At 33.4% G+C, this 7,060-nt stretch overlaps 1 long non-coding RNA gene across 3 annotated transcripts; it reads right to left on the reverse strand.

The window, feature by feature from the left end:
• Positions 1-953: 953 nt before the first annotated feature.
• LOC139843389 (uncharacterized) lies at positions 954-6,207 on the reverse strand. 3 transcript variants are annotated; one of them, XR_011757566.1, is made up of 3 exons: positions 2,818-3,631; positions 2,109-2,239; positions 954-1,660 (listed from the first exon to the last, which is right to left on the reverse strand). It is a non-coding gene; the product is annotated as an uncharacterized lncRNA (long non-coding RNA). The 3 variants fall into 3 exon arrangements; XR_011757567.1 differs by lacking the exon at positions 954-1,660 and adding an exon at positions 5,905-6,207 and having other exon boundaries at positions 1,695-2,239; positions 2,818-3,418; XR_011757565.1 differs by lacking the exon at positions 954-1,660 and adding an exon at positions 5,905-6,207 and having other exon boundaries at positions 1,695-2,239; positions 2,818-3,434.
• Between the last annotated feature and the right edge of the window lie 853 nt (positions 6,208-7,060).

Raw genomic sequence — 7,060 nt, forward strand, 5'->3', positions numbered from 1 at the left:
TATTAAGTGAATGACAAGATTAGGTCATTTATAAGTTGGATATTATGAAATGGTATGCATGCATGTCAACTTTCGATGTAATGAAATGGTGTCTTTTAAAAATGAATGCAATGTTTGTAATATGTATCATATAGAGGTCAAATACCTCGCGATGTAATCATATGTTATTGTATTCGTCCTTATGGATTAGGACGGGTCGCTTCAACCCCGTCTGTAAAACACGTTGAAACGAAGAGATTCTTCCAAGAATACAAAACACATTTCTGCAGTCGGTGGTCATACAGGTTTTCGGGATATTTTGTCTTTAACAGGTCAATCAAACGGGTAAATTGTTGTTTGAAACTAAAGTTACAATTTTAATACATTATGAGTATACGGGTTAATTCAGGATATTATTGTTGGGAAGTTATTCCACATCGATTATGGGACAAAACAAAACATATGTATGCATGTAAGTCTAAGGGAAAGTCCCTCTATCACCAATTGGTTTTAGAAAAAGATGAACTCTTAGACTTATGTGTCGTACATGTTGTTAGACTATACGATTTATCAATTATGTCATGGTATCAGAGCTTAGGTAAGCGGTTTTACAAAGCGAGTCCGAGTCAGGCCCCCATGTGTGTGCCGCCGTCGCTACAAAGAGATCGAGTCAGGCCTCTATCGTGCCGCCATCTCTACAACCGTCCCACGCCTCGATGTGAGGGGGCGTGTTGGAAAGTTATCCCACATCAACCATGAGACAAAGCATATGTATGCATATAAGTCTAAGGAGAAGTCCCTCTATCACCAATTGATTTTAGAAAAGAATGGACTTTTGAACTTATATGTTTAACATGTTGTTTGGCTATACGATTTATTAATTCTGTCAATTATGTCTTTACAAGTCGAATGGGTAAGTTTCTTGAACGAATAGTTAAAAGCGAAACGACTAGAACTGATCAAGTCATCATATCGCATCCATAAGGGCTAATTGCATAAAAGGTAATCAACTTCTACATGATGATCATACTTGACCAAGTTGACCTTTTTCGATGTGCCACTAACATGATCCCTAAAACCAATTTACCTATAATACAAATCTCACAAAAGTTGGTTACCTTTCAAGTTTTAACAAACACATTATTAATTTATAGGACTTGGAAATACTTTTTTTTTTCTTGCAGGTCAGACTGTCCGGACCCATTTTGACCAATATTTGTTTTAGTTTTTCATCCAATCTGCCAACCCATCTATGTTCCATATCGAATTGCGATAAGTCATTAGGTGTTTGATCGTTAACCAACTTTTAATAACGTTAGCATGCTCATAGTTTCGTGAAGATGACCCCTCTATACTATTGCTTTCAGATGTTCCTGCTATAAAGGCACGTCTACCGGGGCCAGAGGAAGGGTAGGGTCGTCATTTAAGGATAAAAGATTAAATCTTTCCCAAAACTAATAGAACTTGAAACTAGTTTCTGAATGGTTAGTTTTATCCAAATCATGCGACAACGCACGGGATTACAAGAGCAAAATTGATGTGGCAAGAAGTCTCCATCTCGTTACGGGGTCATTCTGGACCACAAAGCTCCAGGCAAGAAGTGATGAGTGATCTAACATCCTATTTTCCAATACATCATGATCTTTCTTCTTTGTGTAATTTATTGCTTGCCCAAATTCACCTATATAACAAGGGAACTGCAACAAATTACACCAATATAAATGAAGTTAATTTGAACTTTTACAATAATGTGTGTTATCTTGTTGAAAAATGAAAGTAAGGTACAAACTATACTTTATGTGAGTAATTCACATGCTGTCATATACAATATGGGTATCTGATAAAGAATGAAATGAAGGAAAAGCCTCCCAATTCATTTTCTTCATACAACTAGATCAATAATGAACTTATATATTCCTTGGTAGTCATGGTTGACTTCATAATTATTTATAGAAATATTACTGGTAATTCTTTTGGAGAAAGTATACTAGGGTCAACTCAACCCGACTTATTTCGAACCAAACCAAAATTACCTTTTTTTGACCACAACCACCTATTATGCTACTTCAATCCATAAAACATCTAACATATTAAGACTTTAAAAGCTGTTATGAGATTATTCTTTGTACTTGCACTTAGGGAATCTGACATACAGTAGCCGCAGGGACTAACAAGAATAACCATGCAGTGACATCATCAGTCATACTTTTGTAAGTGCAAGCAATGACTATGGTGGTGCTGAACCTGATGCAGCTTCAATCTATGAAGGGAAAAAAAAAAAAAAAAAAAAAAAAAACAAAGTATTTTAGAACCATATCATATAACTTGGATTATAATCTTTCTAACGCATATTTGGTAATAATTATTAGTTGAACTAATATACATTCCATTTTATTTCAGTTTATTTAGAGGGCACAATTTCGACCTCTACTTAATGGATCAATACGAATTATGTTTCGTCTCTAACATGTCAAACGGGTAAAAGTTAGATAGCTAAAACGAAAACAATTTACATGGATCAAGTGGGTGGGAAAATGTCCAAAGTGTTTATCAAGGCATAAAAACAATCTATACAATTTTTTTCACAAATCATATTACCTGAAATGATGCAATTTTTCTAATCATATATAATTTAGTATTATATAATACATTACAAGTAAAATAAGGAATCAAGAGAAGTGATCTGGCCCAAACGAATCCCAACTCATCTAGTATCTAATACACTGACAAACTGTAAAAGTCAAGGATTTAAAACAGTAAGTGTTATAGTTAGAAATTGCCACTGCCAGTGTTGAGCATTTAAAAAAAAAAAAAAAAAAACCTAAGGATAGATATTACCGTGCAAAAAGCTTCGAAAATGAGAACTCAGCTAACGATTCCTCTCCCCTGAACAATTGTTGACAGTTCCATATTCATTTGAAGGGACCGTTTTCCGAGAAATATAATTATTCAACACCACAAAACCCAAAGCCATATAAGTAGCAGCACGTTCAGCATGACGGCTTCGTGGCTGACTATTAATAAAACTCTAATATAGTCCCCAGTCAGTGCATCAAGAACACTATCATCACAACAACACTTACAAATAACCCCCCGTCTGTGTCTTATAACTTGATCCACCACCAGTATTTTCAGAGAAGAATAGCACCTGTACCAGCACAACAGACTCTACAAGCCTTGTGTTTACATGCAGAACATAAATATGTTGACACGTGTCACCCAATTAAATGTAGTTATACAGAACAACTAAATGTAAAAGAAATAAATTAAAAATTCACACACATATTTACTGTTCAATGTACCTCACTGAAAGTGACTGGGGAGCTGGTTGAGTCAGGCGGATAAATGTGAGTAAGAGTACGAACAACCACACGGTTGGTTTTATGTATGTTTGCTCCGGTTCCTTTCAGAACCATTTCCGCATCATCACTAATAGGCCCTGGTATGGAAGTCACCTTATTTTTTGTACCATTAGAACACCAACGAATGGAGGCTCCATGTAAAAAAGTTGGTATTATTTATATTGATTGATTTCGTGTTACAATGACTATAACACCCTGTTTGACTTAGAAAACTTCAAGTGACTAAAAAACGTAGAAGTAACACTTGAAAAGAAATCCATCCATGATTATTAGATGTTTTATACATTTGGTGTAATAATAAAACGAACAACTTTAGTTTAGAAACAAGTCATGGATTCGGTTCTTGGGTACACTTCTTCTGATGATGGCGGTCAAAAAGAGATTGCGGAAATTGAATTCTGATAATTATTAAAACAAGAAAAGCTACGGTTGCAGTTCCAGCTTGACTCTGAAGGCTGGATCAGCAGCTCAAAGTTTACTTGGTAAGTTCAATGAGCTAAGATCTCGTATACAAACAAAAACTAAAACTGAGATTTATTTACTTAGAAAGATTTAGAAACGAAAGTCAACGAGATGCTTAGTAGGTATATTCAACGATATATAGATCCTGAAGAATATGCGAGCTGATGTACAGTAGCACAGATAAATTTAAATTAGTGTCGTAATAACTAAGACGAGGTGTGTTGATAAAGCAGTTTCAAAACCAACATAGGTAAGGCAATCATGCATAAAACTCAAATAAAGCATGTATAATGGATCAAATCTATATAAATAGTAACAATTTCTTTTTTCAAGGGTGGCAAATTCGATGCTCAATATCGTCAAAGGCTTCACAATGTTCGAAGATATGTTCAATCACTTTGGATGGTAAAATCATATATCTTTCACGCGTCACGTTTTGATGAAATCGAATATTATTTCAATGCGCACATACCGAAATTTTCACAGATATAAATTTCCTTTTATAAACTGAGAAGAACTTAAAAAGATGTAATAAAAACTATTGTACAATTTAAGTTTTCATACATAATTACCTATGTAAGTGTGGGAAGCGGCTTTGTTGGACTAGCTTACTCTCTTTGAGTCCATGCACGCACAACTCATTCAGGTATATTGTATATTAAGAATATATTGACCCATTACCTAACAAATATACTTGACTTTGTTGTCCACGCATGAAGTCAAAGAGAGTACCCCCGTCGAACACAACTTCTTCCCACGCCTACATAGGCATTTATGTATAAAAACATAAATATTACAGTAGTTTTTATCACAATTTATCAAGTTTTTCTCAATTCATAAAAGAAATTCATACCTATAAAAACTCTGGTAAGTGCATATTGAAATAGTGTTCAATTTCATCTAACGTATAGCATGAAAGATTAAGTATGGCTTCACCATCCTAAGCAACGCAACATATCTTTAGCGTTGTGGAGCGTTTCGACAATAGAGAGCATCACATTTATTAACTTGAAACATTATACTTGATTTATTTGACTTTTATGCATGATTGACTCGTCTGAGTTGGTTTTGAAACAAAAAAAAAAAAACATCTGCTTCATCAATACATCTTGTCCATAAGCTATTTGTATGTTTATGCTTTTATTGTGGGCTATATAAAGCTTGATGGTGTGAATAAAGAAGGAAGACAAGAAAGTTTAGACCTGTGATTTACCCATAAAAGGAAAGGGCTGTTTGCAACCCTATGCAATCAAAGAAAGAAAAACAAAACCGTGGATGAAGAAACGGGTAAAGATAATAAAAATTACGGGGGTAAATATTGAGTAATTTTGATTGGTTTATAAATATATTTAATTATTTAATTATCATTTAGAGTTAGCAATAGTTTTAATGGTTAATTAAAATGATAGCTACCTAATATTTTGCAAGCACGCAATGGACGTGTGGGATCGTGTTTTTTCCTGGTGGGGTTTTGGTAATATGACAAATCTCAACATAAACGAGATTCTTCGTGGTATTGCCCCGTCTTCATTATCGAGCACCGGAAAGAAAGTATGGCAAGCGGTTGAATGGATTTGTGTTTATTTCATTTGGAAGAATCGAAGCAACAAGGTATTCCGAAACAAATGTTCAAAAATATACACGCTTAATGTAGCAACATCATCTTACTTACTCCGTATAAAGCAAGTTTGACATCTAATGTTCAAGCTTTCTTTACAACCACCACATCAACATCCTAGTTTCTCTACTTATCACTTAAATCATTATGCTTTCAATTCATTATTATTCCTTCCATTAATTAACCTCCGTTTATTTCATTAAATCATCAGATTCCTACTTTTATACAAGCTATATCAAATAAGGTTGTATTCTTAATTACAAAAGCTTAATCCCCTTCCAAATTTAGAATCACGGTTTATACAAAAACCCTAACGTCCACTAAAATTAGTTATTTTCCTTTAACCACAAAATTTATGCATCTTTCTGTTATAATCTCAAACCCTTTTTATCCCTTTCTCCCCAAAGTTAAGAGTTAGGGTTTACATGTAATCCTAACTACCAAATACGAGTAAATAAACAAATTAAAACCAAATGATCTCACCTTAGGTTAAAATTGTTTCCTTAGTTGAAGACCAACTCCTAATAGCTAGCTTATTGAATCGAACTTCCCTTCCTTTCATCTCACATCAAAACCGTCACTTGTTCTCTTGTGATATTTCTATTTCTATTTCTATTTCTATTTCTATACAAATAACAGAGCAAGCGCCCTCTTGCCGTTTTGCCAATATGAGTGCCGTTTAAAGCTTCTTGGTCAAAAAAATACGTCTGGCCAAAATGCTGGGGCTTTGCCATTTAATTTGGGCGCAAGGCCCATGGAAGACATAATGCTAGTTTCTCTAGAAGGTTAAAGAATATGGTGAGAATAAATAAATCTGATAATGCTAGGAAATTTCCAGAGTTTTGGTTTAAATAATATCGGTAATTTACGCTTTGGCCCCTTGATATTTCGATTAGTGGCAAAATCAGCACTCAGCTAGCCTTATATTTTCTTTTCTTTTAATTCTAGTGAAATGACATGTTAAATAAATAAAACAGTTTAATAATATATTTTCGGTATTAAGTGAATTTAAACGCTAAAATCATTTAGTTTAATGACCCGACGGATTCCGACTAAGAAACTTTACGTTGTTTTTACAAACACATTGATATATTTAACTTAGTCGGAATAAATGAACTACATTTATTCTCTCACCATCATCTTTCAATTTTTATCACAATTGCTATTTTCATTGTCATAAAAGTCTACATTAGAACTTTTTATTAAGACGTGTATTTCGCATACATATATAACGTAACTAATCTCGTAAAGAGAACTCATATTTGAATTTGAATAATAATATAATAATAATTAATGAGAGTGAATTTTTTTCCCGAAAAACGTGAAAAAAATAAATAAGTAGATTTAATTTAATTAGTCATAATTAGATTAATGACATCACCTTAAGGGCTTAGATTTTTTTTTCCTTAACAAATGAATTAGCCTAACAATATATATATATATATATATATATATATATATATATATATATATATATATATATATATATATATATATATATATGAGTATTCAAATCAGAACATTCTCATTTTTAAATTATGCAAGTTAGGGCAGAGGTATGCCCGTACTTTATATTTCAAATTGGTAATGGCATGAGGGCTTCGGCCATGTTCGATGCTTGAAGTTCTTTGGGGCCTAT

This window comes from Rutidosis leptorrhynchoides, chromosome 4, assembly GCF_046630445.1.
Source record: "Rutidosis leptorrhynchoides isolate AG116_Rl617_1_P2 chromosome 4, CSIRO_AGI_Rlap_v1, whole genome shotgun sequence".
In the NCBI taxonomy this organism is placed as follows: Eukaryota; Viridiplantae; Streptophyta; class Magnoliopsida; order Asterales; family Asteraceae; genus Rutidosis; species Rutidosis leptorrhynchoides.